Below are 15,338 nucleotides of genomic sequence, written 5' to 3'. Positions count from 1 at the left end.
GACACAACACCATAGACACAAATGAACCTGAGTATCCAGTGGCTATAGAACAGACTACCTCCAGGTGGACAGAATTTCCCACAATTCTTTTACAGGACAGGAATTAATGTACTCTCTGGTTGTAGGGTGCCATTGAAAATTAACGTGGAACAGGGGTGGCATGCTCCCACAGAGCAGCAGAAACGGGATGGAGGATTGCCCCAGACCACCTATCCATACAATTCCAGTTGTCACCACACACAGTGCTTGGTCTAGGGGGGAGTGGTAAAATGCCTTCTCTAGGAACCACTTCTTACTTGGACAAATTTAATAGAGATATGTGGACAACAAACCAAGGATAAGAAGCTGAAACCACAGAGGTCCCTAACCTCCAGAGGGATAGTGTGCCACTGTTCTCTGTGTAGCAGGAGAGTGGGGACTGAGAGGATAATCCCGGTTCAGCTAGGACACAAGCAATCCTCAACCTTCTCTGGATAGATGGGTGACAGTTTCCTCTCAACTCTGCAGCAAATACTTTCATGCTAACATCATCTGGTCCTATTTTTCCCCTAAGGGTACGCTTCATTTTGAGCAAGAAGTTCACATCAGTGTATTTGCTCATCCCTGCAAAGCAATTATTTGTGTGTCCTAGCACATGTAGCAGCAAGGTTGGCTGTTGAGATTCAGTGGATAACCGAGAGCTAGCATTCTTCTGTACAGTCGCCCTCATGCCAGGCCGATAGGCTGTAAAGGTGGAGAGAGACCTTCACTCCAGCCCTGTGGAGAGGCCCTTAGTTTCCAAATCAAAATAAATCAATAGTTTAAACAGATACAGACCCATGCGACAGTAGGGATGAGAGACCAAAGTGACAGCTATCGTTAAAACCTAGAGTAGGTGCCTAGGTGCGGTAAAGTAGTTAGTAATGCCCTGAGGGGAGAGCTACCTCGCTGCATTCTTTCCCCACCCACTAGAGATACGGTTGCTAGGAAACTGGACCATCCCCCTAGGGAGGGACATCTGGTCATTAATGGCCTGGTAACCTTCCTATAGCCAATCGATTCAAAATATAGCATTTTGACCAATAGATGCTTGCCAGGCAGGAATTGCCCCTGCCTTGGGTATGCTGGGAGGGACCAGAATCTATAAATCACCCAACTAACCTGGGCACGCGCGCTCAGCTCCCACCGCCGGCGGTGGGGCTGTGTGGGCCCAAGCTGTAGCTTGTAATTTACAATAAAAAGACCCTCATGTGTTTTGCAACGGAGTCGATTCCTGTAGATCTTTTGGGGGCTCGCGAACTGGGTATAACAGGGACAGTAAATAGGATTCAAGGTTTTACATTCTTTAGATGTCTACTTGTGCTATGCTAGCTATTAAAAAGTTATGTGTGACTTCAAGCAGCAGTTTCTTAGAAGAGAAGAGTCCTCATCTTCTTGTGATTTAACGAGAGAACTCACTGAGGTTTCTGACTCAGTCGGCTATTCATTGAATCAAAGCCAATGACAATCTTGCTGTATTTTGCTATAAATTTTCTGAAGGTAGTCTTAGCTAATTTAAATGTGAACCTCGTGGCCATTGAGTGAGTCTTCACTGTCAAGTTATTTCTCCGACATGAAAATAACTTCTTGTGTACTTTCCTGGATGATGAACTTAGCACATTAATTACATCAGATCAAGGCAATATGCATACTCAGGTCCATATCAGTTGAATTCTTGTTCATGATGGCATATTTAGCTTAACATGGCACACATAAGGATATTTAATACCCAGCTTATTTTCTACTGCTCTCCTCTAAGGCAACAGTTCATTACTGCACATATTTGGCATTCCATTGTCTCCAATCCTACCAACCTTGTTGTCTATATTCACAATGCAGGCTCCAAACTGGCCACTTGGATCCTTGCTGCACTGTGCTGAAGACCACCGCCATAAAATATTCAGGCCATTCCAGATAGTCATCCTGATTTGTTTTTGCAGGAAAGGTCACTTATGATGATACTAAGAAGTCATTTGCAACCACAAGCAACTTCAGAATGAGGAAACTAATGCAGGAATGTAAAGAATGCAGGATGAAACTACTGTTCCTCCCCCCACACACACACACACACTAGGCACAGTCCTTGCAACTTCCACACCTCTGCTCCAGATTCTTAAGTCTCCATCCCTCCCTACCATGTGTGCCAGAAGAAACTGGAGGAGTATCCTCCCCTCTCCTTTGTGAGCCAACAAGTTGTTGCCCATGTGCAGGCTGAGCTCAGTAAAAGCAAGGTAATCTGTGAGGGACTGTACTAACTGTATGCTCTGCTAGGGTGCAGGCCAAGCATCTGCCCATATCCCCACCCCCACCCCACCCTTTGCACACAGCACTAGAGAAGGAAGTCAGGATGCTCTTCTCTTGACTATAAATGTAACATGATCATTTCTTCCCAACACCTGCTTCTGTGACTTCCCTGCCATGATGAACTGTAACCTGGAATTGAGAGCAAAATAACCACTTTCTCCTTATGTTGCTTTGGTCAAGATATTTTTTCATGGCAACAGGAAACAAACTAAGACAAAATCTTAAAATAACAAAAATAATAGGAAACCAGAGATAATAAATTAATTTTTTGTAGCTGATTCTAGGAAAAAAGAAGTAAAATAGGAATGAGGATGCATAGAAAGGAAACTTTAACATTACTTATAAAAGTATACTTTTCCATTAAGAAAGTGTTGCAAAGGACCCAACAGTTAGTGCGTGAGCTTACAGAATATGCTAACGGAGACAAACAGAATAGGGTTTATCCACAGATTCAGGCAGCATCTTAGAGGCATGTCCACAGGCAGAAAGGAATCACAGATGTCAATGTTTGTGAGGATTAGGCAGCCTGTTAGGATGGTGGGCTGGTATCTGAAGAGCTAAGCATTCAAATATCTGTTTCACTTTCCAAACTATAGTAAACACAGATCACATTTCAGAACCTCAAGTTATTCACTAAAAATCAAATAGATGTCTGGACTCATCTGCCAGCAATTAGAAGAGATATTGGCCCTGACTATAGTTTTTCCTCTGATGAGAAAAGATCTTAGCTGGAACCTCACAATTCTGCTTCCTTAACCAGCTGTGGACCATCATGCTATGTCCTCAAAGAACACACTGCTCAGAGAATAGACACTCCCTGCCAACATATACTTTGTATTCTATTTAAGTGGTCTTGATGTAACCCTCTGCTCCCCCCTTACCCCAGGTTCAGGCTGGGTTGGGGATGTCAGAGAACAGAGTTGAAACTAAGGAGCCAACCCTCTCACCTGCTCCAATATATGTTCCTCAGAATCTTATAGAGATTTAGTCACTTGATCTCCAATTTCCAGCAGATCATCATGAAAATTATGCCTAAAAAAATAGCCTATCTTTAAAATATATGCTCTTGATGACTTATATTCAGTAACATCTCTTTTGTTTCTTCCTTCCTTCAAAAGTTGGAGAAAGCTCAGTGTCCCTCCAGGGTTAGATAGTGGTAGTATTACTACTTATACAATGAGACATTCCTATAATATACAGAAGCCTGCACCTACTTTTAGTATTTGAACAATTGTTTCAATGTTATTTTGCTTTATTTTTTGGGTACTGCCTATTCTCAGCATTTTTCCAGTTCTGGCAAACCCAAGGCCTCATATATTCTGAGTAAGTGTTTCACTGATGACCTGGTGCCCTAGACTTGCCCCAGCCCTATTTTATTTTTAATATTACAGTATAAGAAATTGAAACCAACAAGCCAATATTTCTATAGTGCCTACTCAGTGCCAAAATCCTTAGAAATATAACATTCTAATAATGACCTGGGCGTAGTCCAGAAAGTAGGAGGCAAAAAAAATACATTAAACAGTAGCAGCAGTAAGCATTTCCTACTATTTAGTAAAACACTAACACAGCAAGCTAAAGACTGAGATTTAGTGTAAACCAACAGGTATCAGGGTGGAAAGGGGCTCGATGGAGCACAAGATGAATGAAGCAAGGAAGTAGATTCTCCTAGGCTGTAACCATCCTTAGAATAAACTAAAGTCTGCTTTCCTTTCTACTGGAGAGAGAACTGGATCCAGCTTCCTACAGAAAAGTGCTAAAGAGCTCAGCAAATATTTGGAATGATTATAAGTAGAATTTCTTGCCTGATAGGTTTGGCTTACTATTGGAGGGCTTAAAAAACAGACAAGTTGCAGGTTAGTTTTATGTCAACTTGACACAGCTAGAGTCATTTGAGAGGAAGCAAACTCAGTTGAGAAAATACCTCCTTCAGATCGGCTATAAAAGAAATTAAGGAAACAACACCCTTTACAATAGCCACAAAGGACATAAAGTACCTTGGTGTAACTCTAACCAAGCAAGTCAAAGATTTGTATGAAAAAAACTTTCACTCTCTGAAGAAATAAATAGAAGAAGATATCAGAAGATGGAAAGATCTTCCATGCTCATGGCTTGGCAGGATTAACATGGTAAAAATGGCCATCTTACCAAAAGCAATCTACAGATTCAATGCAATTCCCATCAAGTTACCAACACAATTCTGTACAGACCTTGAAAGAAAATTTCAGCCAACCATTTGGATGGCTAAGATCAAAACCTCAAGTGACAACACATGATGGAGAGGATGTGGAGAAAGGGGAACCCTCCTCCATTGCTGGTGGGAATGTAAACTTGTACAACCACTTTGAAAATCAATCTGGCGCTTACTCAGACAATTAGAAATAGTGCTACCTCAAGACCTAACAATACCACTCCTAGACCTATATCCAAAAGATGCTCAAGTAGACAAAAAGGACATTTGCTCAACGATGTTTTTAGCAGCTTTATTCGTAGTAGCCAGAATCTGGAAACATTCCAGATGTCCCTCAGTGGAGTAATGAATGGAGAAATTGTGGTACATTTGCACAATGCAATACTACTCAGCAATTAAAAACAAGGAAATCATGAAATTTGCAGGCAAATGGTGGGAAATAGAAAAGATCATCCTGAGTGCGGTATCCCAGAAGCGGAAACACCTGGTATATACTCACTTATAAGTGGATATTAGACATATAATATAAGATAACCCTACTAAAATCTTACGCCTAAAGAAGCTAAGCAAGAAGGAGGACCGTGAGTAAAATGATCAATCCTCCTTCAGAAAGGCAAATGGGATGAACATCAGAAGAGGGAGAAAACAGGGAACAGGACAGGAGTCTATCACAGTGAGCCTCTGAAACACTCTACCCAAAACGTAGGATGCTGAGAAGCTAAGACTCATAGCCAAACTTTGAGCAGAGTTTAGTGATTCTTATGAGTGAAGGGGAAGATAGGAAAACCTGGAGGGGACAGGTGCTCCACAAGGAGAGAAAAAAAAAATCTGGGCACAGAGATCTTTTCTGAGACTGATACTCCATCCAAGGACCATTCATGGAGATAACCTAGAACCCCTGCACAGATATAGCCCATGGCAGCTCAGTGTCCAAGTGGGTTCCCTAGTAATGGGAACAGAGACTGTCTTTGATATGAACCCAGCGGCCTGCTCTTTGATCACCTTCCCCTGATGGGGGTGCAGCCTTACCAGGCCACAGAGGAAGACAATGCAGCCAGCCCTAATGAGACCTGAGAGACTAGGGTCAGATGGAGTGGTGGAAGACCTCCCCTATCAGTGGACTGGTGGAGGAGCATGTGTGGAGAAGTGGGAGGCAGGGTTGGAATGGGAGGGGAAGAGGGAGTAGGCTACAGTTGGGCTACAAAGCGAAGAAACTGTAATTAATAAAAAAATAAATAAAATTTTTAAAAAGGTCGGACTGTAGAAAAGTCTATAGTGCATTTTCTTAATTAATGACTGATGGAGGAGGCCTCAGCTCTGTAGGAGCCATCCCTGGGCAGGTGGTCCTGGGTTCTATAAGAAAACAGACTGAGCAAACCATGAGGAGCAAGCCAGTAAGCGGCACCCTTCCAAGGCCTCTGCATCAGCTCCTGCCTCCAGGTTCGTGCACTGCTTAAGTTTTTGTCCTGACTTCCTTTGATGATCAACAGTGATATGAAAGCATAAGCCAAATAAACTCTCCTCCCCAATTTTGCTTTTGGCCACCATGTTTCATCACAGTACTAGTAACCCCAACTAAGATAAGGGCAGGCATAGCTTTGTGAGTTCGAGGACAGCATGGTCTACAAAGTGAGACCAGGACAGCCAAGGCTACACAGAGAAACCCTGTCTTGAAAACAACAACAACAAAATACTATAGAAGTTTTCTAGACAAATGTTTATAAATTTGGAGCACTAAAGTTCTTAGATGAGTTACAAGATATAGACCTATAAAGATATTTGTGAGCTTAATAACCTAAAAATAGAAAGCTTTTATAACAAAAAAAAGTCCAACAACCTAAGCAGAGTAAGACATTTGACAGACTAAGAGAAAACATTTTCCAAAAATTAGTATCTGGACTAAAAATTAACCCCCCCCCCAAAAAAAATCTAAAAAATAAATAATATGATTAGAAAGTAGACAAAGAATATCAGAGATTCACAGAATACGGAATGCAAATGACCAAGAAACACATGAAATGCTGTTTAAATGTCACTTACAATTTGGGCAATACTAATTTAATTTAAAAAACATTTTGCCCATCAAAGTGGCAGCAATTTTAAATGCTGCTAATATTAACACTGGAGAACAAATGTGGAACATTTTCTCATACACTACTAATGAAAATGTAAATCAGTATAAAGTTTTTGGAAGATAATTTGATAATGTCCACTCAGTATAAAATATATGCATAATTTGTTGAGTTTCTGCTTCTAAGGAAAAAAAAAGAATTATTTTCACATATGCATAAAAAGTATGAATTAGGAAGTTGGTTACATTATTGGAAACAGCCATATAGAGATGCAAGACACACCATGGCATATCTGTTCTATGGCTCATGTACTTAAATTATACGTGAGGAGATACCAATTTTATAAGAATCAACTATAATCTATAATTTCTAATAATTAATTCAAATTGTTATTTTGTAATAATCAACATTTGGCCCAAAGAATCATCTAACCAGTGCTCCTAGAGGCTCAAAGTGACTGAAGTGACAATCAAGGAGCCTCTACTGGTCTGAGTTAGGTCCTACGCATATATGTTACAGATGTGTATCTTGGTGTTCTTGTGGGACTCCCAACCATGGGATCAGGGAGGTCGTCTCTGATTCTTTTGCCTGTTTTTCGTACCCTTTTCCTCCTACTTGGTTGACCCATCTAGCCTTAATATGAGGAGAGGTGCTAGTCTTATTGTAACTTGTTATGCCATGTTTGGTTGATATCCCTGGGAGGCCACTCTTTTCTGAAAGAAGTAGGGGAGAAGGGGCTGGGAGAAGAGAAGGAAGGAGGGAAAACTGAGTTGGGAATATAATATATGAGAGAAAAAGAAATAATAAATAAATATAAAGAGTTACTAATTTTATAACAACCAAAATCATATTTTAATCTTTCATTGGCATATATTAATTATACATAACAATGGGTGGCATTATGAGCTCCAGGCCATCCTGAACTACATAGCAATATTATATCTCAAAAAGAAAGAAAACTGTCCTTTGCACTATGCAATGACTTCCAAGTTAATTCCTATAAAATGTATACAAACCATTGCTACTAAAGTTAAGCTTCACCAGGATTATTCCTGTCTTGAGAAAATTTCTCAGGCAATTCTGGGCAGCACCTACCACCTAGACCAGTAAAATAGCAAGGCCATAGCTGGATTTCCCTTAAGTCACTTATCTTTGAATCACCATTTCATCCTTCAAGCTTTATAGAGTCATAAACATCATGGCACCAGGTTCCCTGGGAGCAAATTGCTCTAAGAAATTGATTTATACTCACTGAACCACCAGAGACAAGTCTAGAAACCAGAGTCAATTTTTAAATTTTCAATAAGCAACATTTCCTCCTGAGAGGGCTGAGAAATCATGTCAGCTTATCATGATCAAAAGATTCACAGTGAACACAGGCAGGACAAACAGGATGTTTTGAAAGAAAATGAGTTTGGAATGGCACCAGCTCTAAGGTTCTGTCTGCTTCCTAGTGACCTCTTAGAGAAGTTACAGATGTCTCTGCCTGCTTCAGTCTGAAACTGGGGAAGACATTTGAAACTCAGCGGTAAGTTGGAATCTAAAGTTAGAATTTCTTCTTGGCTTAATTTTGACAGCTTTTTGTTTCTCCTGTTGAATCTGAGACTTTGTTCTGACGTATTCCTGTTCTATGCAATAATATTCCAGGGACTTTTAAAAAACTGGTGTGCAAAATAGTTGGTTTTATTATGATTTGCCTATCATGTGCTTTTTCTCATACTCAATACTCATTGGACCCTCTTATTCCTTCCTCACCAGAAGTTTTTATTTATGTTTTTAGGGCAGCTGGGCTGGAACACAAAGTTGTACACATCCCAAGCAAGCACTCTGCTATGTACCTATGTTGCCATCTTTTTCCAGAACCAGTCTCAGCTATCCTTCACTTCATTCTATTTAGAGTCTTGATCTGACCTACCTGTAACCCAGGCTCTCATCTCACTGCTAGCAACCATCCCCTCACCAATTTAGCCTGTACAAATTATGTCATGAGTCTGTTACATCACTTTGCTCCATTGTCGGTGACATCATCATCATCCTGATTACCAGCAGCAGCAGCAGCAGCAGCAGCAGCACCGTCACTACCACCATTACTGTTACCATCTTTGTAAATTAAGTTTCATTTATTTTTTTTTGTCTTCAACACTTTCCTTTTTATTGAAAACAGATATTTTTCCTAATACAGTACCTCCCAGGTACAGTTTACTTCTCTCTACTCCTTCCAGTTCCTCCATTCCCATCCAAATCCACTCCCTTTCTGATTCTCATTACAAAAGAATAGGATTGTAAGAGATAACAACAAGACATGACAAAATAAGATATAATAATATGCAGCAAGAACTACAATGTCTAAGTTGGACATTGCAGCCCAACAAAAGGAATATTGCCCTGAGAGAAGGCAGAAGAATCAGAAACTCCACTTGTTCACACACTCAGGAATCTCATAAAAATTCTAAATTGAAATCTTTAATATATATGCCGAGGACCTAGAACTGACCCATGCAGGCCCTGTACATCCTGCTTCAGTCTGTATGAATTCACATGAGCTTGGATCAGTTGATTTGGAGGGCCTTGATTATTAGAGGGTATCCTCCATCCCCTCTGGCTCTTATACTCTGTCTGTCTCCTCTTCTGTGGGGTTCCCTGAGCTCCAAGTGGAGGGATTTGATGGAGACAAACCATTTAGAGCTGTGTTCCAAGGTCTCTTTATATGTGTAATATCTGGCTGTGGGTTCTCTGTATTTGTTCTCATCTCCTACAAGAGAAAGCTTCTCTGATGATAGCTTAATCAGGCTCTTAATCTATGAGTATAGCAGAATATCATTAAGAATCATTTTATCATTACTTTATTTTAAGACCTGTAGTTGTGTTTTACCCTAGGTCTCTGGACAACCTAGTCTCTGGTTCTTGGTCACCCAAGCAGTGCCGGTATGGGATCCATCTTAAGGAGTGGACCTTAAGTCAAATCAGATATAGGTTGATTACTCCCACAAGTTTTTTGTCACCATTGCCCTAGCATAGTTGTGTGGGTGTTGTCTTCAGCAATGGGGCCTTGCTGTTAGTCTGTGGAGCACAACCTCTTTATTTTGCAACAGTCTGGGGTGGTTTGGGAAATTTCTATGGGACCTCTTTAGCCAACAACTCAATTGGGTGTATCCCAGTCCTGGTACTAGAAGCTTCATTTGGTGACAAAAGATGGCCAGTTAGGAATCATCTTGAGTGAGGTAACCCAGATCCCAAAAGATAATATGCTATATATTTGCTTATATGTAATATTTGCCATTAAATAAATGATAACCAAGCTAAAAATTTTAGACCCAGAAAGGTTATAAAAGATGGTATAAAGGAAGGGACTGTGTTGAGGGAGACCTGGATCTTGGAAAGGGGAAATAGAATAGATTATATAGGTGGACTGGGTTTTAAGGGCATGGGAACAGAAGGATCAGGTGGGGAAGAAGAGGGAAAGTGGATTGCAGGAGGGAATACATGAAAAGACAACTAGAAATTAGGAGTTAGTTATGAAACCCTAGTGTAACGGAAACTTCCTAAAATATACAAAGATGATCTTAATGACGTTTCCAAATAACAAGGGAAATGGAATTCCAATTGGGAATCCCTCATCATGAAGTTTCTAATGCACACTTTTGGGAGAATTCACTTAAACTATCTCATGTTCATGTGGCCCTAGACCTTTAAATGACACGATCTTGAGAAGTTTGGATTTGTCGCTACCGGTGTGAGCAATCCAGTCAAGGGAGTGAGATGAGTTTGCATGATAACTCAAGGGTCCTTGGGACCTGGACAATGTTCTTCTTGAGCTTACATTGAAAATAAATCTGAAGCTTTGTAATCCCTGTCCACTTTTTCTTTATGTATATCTCAAATAACTCATATTATTGTGCCTTCTTTATTCTCAATGTGAAAGTAATTTTATTTTCTACTAATGCAATAGGTAGTGCATCAGAGTAGTAGTATTCTATACTTTGAGGCCTTGCATGCCTTAGTCAACTAGGAAACTTTCCATGGTTTAGCACAGATATCTACCCCACCCTCAATATAGGAAAGTTAGAAGAGGTGCCCTTGTTTTTTAAATAATTATAAGACCAACTATTGTGAATCATTTTTTAAAGTACCTTTCAAGCATGGAGTTTTTTCAGATTTACAGCTTTCTCTTTAGAGAAACATATACTTACCTACCTGGGGACCAGTTCCTCTACCTTCTCTAGTAGAAAACTAAGTAGAAAACAGGAAAAAAAATGATAAAGAAAGAGTCCACATATACTTGGAAAACTAGAGTTTCCTTTTTTCTGTGAGGTCTATACGAAGTTCAACAGAAAGATTTGACCTCAAAACTCACTTTTCTTCATACAAATCCCTCTGCACAATTTTCTTTCTGATACCATACAAGGCAAAAAATAGTTAGATTCTAAAACTTTGTATATGTCTTTCCTCCCCAGTTCATTTACTCTAAAATCAAAATCAGTAAGGGCATCTAAAAGCATCCTTTTCTTCCTGGAACCATTCCCAATATTCAGGACAGATTCATCTCTCTCCCTTATTACACAAAGCCATTGAGAGCATATACTTACATACTTCGGAATCTCTAAAATTAATTCCTATTATCAGGTACCTGCTCTCTGAGCCTCAAAGAACCATATGCCTAGACTGAGTATCAAGCTAAGTGTCTTAGTTTTATTTCTATGAAATTAAAATGATAAAGTATTGGACAATAGTAAATTAAGAAGAAAGTTAATAGCTCATAGCCCACATCATAATGGATTGCTCTGGGGAAGGAACAGTGGCAGAAGTTTGAAAAACACTGATCATATTGCTTCCATAGCCACGAAGAGGAATGAATTAATGCATGCGTGCTAGTACTCAGTTGGATTTCTATATATTTATATAGTTTGTGGTTTCCTGCCTACGGAACCAATCACAGTGTGCAGATTTTCCCACTTCAATGAGACATAATCAGGTGAATCTCTCCAAATATTCCCATACGTCAACATGATCTAAATCAGCATTTCTCAACCAGTGGGTCTTGACCCCTTTAAGGGTCTAACAATCATTTCACTACTGGGGTCATATATCCAATATACTCCGTATCAGATATTTATATTACAGTTCATAGTAGTTGCAAAATTACAGTTATGAAGTAGCACTGAAATAATTTTATGTTTGAGTTCACTACAACATGAGGAACTGTGTTCTGCAGACTATTGAAGCAGATGCTGAGCCTGATGGCCAACTGTTGGGCAGAGTGAATGGAATTTTATGTAAGAAGTGGGAAATAGTAAGAGCTGGAGAGGACAGGAACTCCACAAGGAGAGCAACAGAACAAGAAAATTTGAACACAGGGAACTTCCCAGAGACTCATACTCCAACCAAGGACTATTCATGGAGCTAACCTAGAACCCCTGCACAGATGTAGCCCATGGCAGGTCAGTGTCCAAGTGGGTTACATAGTAATGGGAAGAGGGACTGCCTCTGACATAATCTGATTGGCCTGCTCTTTGATCACCTCCCCCTGAGGGGGGAGCAGCCCTACCAGGCCACAGAAGAGGACAATGCAGCCACTTTTCCACTTTTGACGAGAACTGATGAGAACTGATAAGATCAAAAAGGAGAGGAGAACCTCCCCTATCAGTGGACTTGGGGAGGGGCATGCATGCAGAAACGGGAGGGAGGGTGGGATCGGGAGGGGAGGATGGAGGGGCTTATGGGGGGATACAAAATGAATAAAGTGTAACTAATAAAAAATTTTTAAAAAAAGTTAAAAAAAAGAGTAGCAGCATTAGAAATGTTAAGAACCACTGATCTAGATGATCCTTTATTGAGACTTCCTTCCCAAGTGATTCAAGATTATGTCAAGTTGACAATTAAAATGAACAATCATACTAAACTTTATCTTAATGAAGAATATTCAGCTAGAAGTAGAACAAATAGAGATAATTGACTATTTATGCCACTTTCTGTATCTGTGGCATTAACATCTTATCTTCCTTGTATTTATTTTTTTGGTCCGGAATACATGTGAATTATAAAAAATAGTTACTAAAATCACCTACCATTCCTGAGCTGGAGTTAATCTGTGTCTTTAAGTCTGGTAGTACACTTTATGAAATTCAGTATACTGGAGATTGGTACACATAGGTTTAGGGTTGTAACATTTTGTAAGAATGAAACACGTTTTCCCATCCTTTCACTTTAAGGTGGTGCCTATCTTTGAAGATGAACTGGTAACAGACACACAAAAACGCATTGGTTCTTAACTCACTCAGCTACATTGTATCTTTTGATTGGAGAGTGGAGGCTGTTAATATTTAAATTGATTATGGAAAGCAGTGTATCCTGCTTGGCTTTATGTCAATTTGGCCCAAGCTGTAGTCATTTTGGAAAAGGGTATTTCAATTGATAAAATGACCCCGCCAGACTAGCCTGTGAAAAAGTCTGTGGTACATTTTCTTGACTGGTGATTGATACTGGAAGGCCTAGATCACTGTAGGTGGTGCCACTGCTGGGAAGATGGACCTGAATGATAAAAGAAGAGAGGCCAAGCAAGCCAGTGGAGCAAGTCAGTAAGCAGCACCTTTCAATGGCCTCTGCATCAGTTCTTGCCTCAGGTTGCGGCCCTGTTTGAGGTTCTATCCTGACTACCCTTAAGATGTACTGTTACCTAAAAGCGTAATATGAAACATACCCTTTTCTCTGCAAGTTGCTTTTGGTCATGGCATTTCATCACAACAGTAAAATTCCTAACTATGGCAGTACAAGGGGATTGCTACCATGTTGTTGCTGTCATATTTTTCTTAATGTTTATGCTTTTATTCCAATTTTGTTTTTCAGTAATTACAAATAATTTTCTCTATCATTTATTAGATGTGCTTATCATTCTCTTTGCTCCAAAGTATTACTTCCAGTATTCTCTGTAGGGCTGGAGGTTCTGGTGGGTGTGAAATACTTTAGCCTGATTATGTGTTATAAAATTGTTCTTTCTCTTTAACTATGGTGGATCTTTTTCCTTAGTATCATTGTGTAGGTTGTCATCCATTATCTTTTAGACCAAGAGACCAAGAAGTATATGTATATTGCTTCAGGATCATCTGCCTTTTAAAGTTTCCACTGACAAACTGGCTCTTACTCTGATGGGCTTTCCTTTATATGTGACTTCTGTTTTTTTTTTTTTTTTTCATCTTTCAGTTACCCCATATGAAATTTGTAAGAAAATGGCTGAAGCTAGAAGATATGCTGAGTAAGATAGCCAAGGGACAAACCCCAAAAGAGACAACTACCCCATGTTCACTCTTATTTGTGCATCTCTGCTTCATATCTTTAGATGCGAGTAACCACATCTACAGCAACAACAAACCAGGAAAGTGAAGCTAGTGTGTGTGGGGGGGGGCACTGAAAATGGGGGTAGACAAGAGCAATAAAGGGAGAAACTGGAAAATAGGAGGACTTAAATAGGAAGTAGGGATGGTAGACAATACAGAGGGAGATAAAAAGAAAAGGAAGAAATAGAACTAAGGATGTCTGAAAGCCATAAGGAAACATTATGTAATATCACACATATATATGCATTGGGTATATCATATCATACCTACGTGTATACAAAGATATAGAAATAGATATACATATGCATATACATAGAGAGAGAGGAGTTTAAAGTTATGCCGCTTGTGGTGATAATGCTGCCCTGAAGACCCATAGACTAACAGAAAATTCTCATGTCAAGCTTGGAAAATATCTCTTCAAGTTGTTCGTCAGAAGATTTGAAAAGATCCTCAAAATAATATAAGGCTATTGCTGTTGCCCTTGGTTTTATTCTAGAGATTGAAGGTAAGATGCTCGTTATAGAGACAACATGTTTTCTAGTTACAGAACTTGGAAGAATTGATCTAGAAGTAACTTTGAAGCCTTCTCCCTAAGGAACAGCTCTCATAGTATCTGAAGTTTCTATACAAGCTGCCAAGGAAGAAAAACCATCAATACCCTAACAATCTATAAAGCTATGAACAACAACAATGACCAGAATGGCAAAATAAATTCAGGGGTACAATAATGTCACTTCTATCTTAGGGGTAATTAATAGTTGTCTAATTAGACTTAAGGCCTGTTCAAAAGGAGGCAACTCTTGCCCTCTTGCCTACTACTGTAAACCTAGCCCACTACCCATGGCTGATGAAATAATGGATTCTAGAAGAAAACCTATACTGCCACTTTTCTATTATACTTGCTACCTGAATTCTAAATACATATCTTTTTACCCACAACTAAGTGTAGTGCCCATCCGTCATCAAAGAAGCATTTTTTAGGCAGTAAGTGACCATTAAAGAAATCCACAACTCCTCAAAATGCAGAAAGAAAAAAACAACTGACTCATAGGGCACCTTACAGTCTACTGCTCTTTCTTAACTGCAAACCAGATAATTCTATTGATCTAGTACCTACAATTCCTATAAATAATTTCTCTTTCATTTACATAAAAGAACATGAAAGATCCCAAATAATCTGTCCCTTCATCTCCTTTCTTCCATCCCCACCCTTACTCTACATCTCTCTCTCTCTCTCTCTCTCTCTCTCTCTCTCTCTCTCTCTCTCTTTCTCATAGCTCTGCACCAACATAAATATTCTGCAAAGACACAAGTTCCATCCTGTTTCAGGACTTTCCTAATAAGTTTCCTCTATTCAGAATGTTTCTCAATAACATCAGTCTTCGTAATAACTGAGAACTGGTTTCTTCTCTTCATTAAAAC

At 39.6% G+C, this 15,338-nt stretch overlaps 1 pseudogene; it reads right to left on the bottom strand.

Annotated features, from left to right (window-relative positions):
- Positions 1-1,433: 1,433 nt before the first annotated feature.
- LOC129675050 (deoxycytidylate deaminase-like) lies at positions 1,434-7,213 on the bottom strand (annotated as a pseudogene).
- Positions 7,214-15,338: the final 8,125 nt, after the last annotated feature.

This window comes from Psammomys obesus, unplaced genomic scaffold, assembly GCF_907164565.1.
Source record: "Psammomys obesus unplaced genomic scaffold, mPsaObe1.curated_primary_1811, whole genome shotgun sequence".
In the NCBI taxonomy this organism is placed as follows: Eukaryota; Metazoa; Chordata; class Mammalia; order Rodentia; family Muridae; genus Psammomys; species Psammomys obesus.
This window is presented reverse-complemented; position numbering and strand designations above follow the sequence as displayed.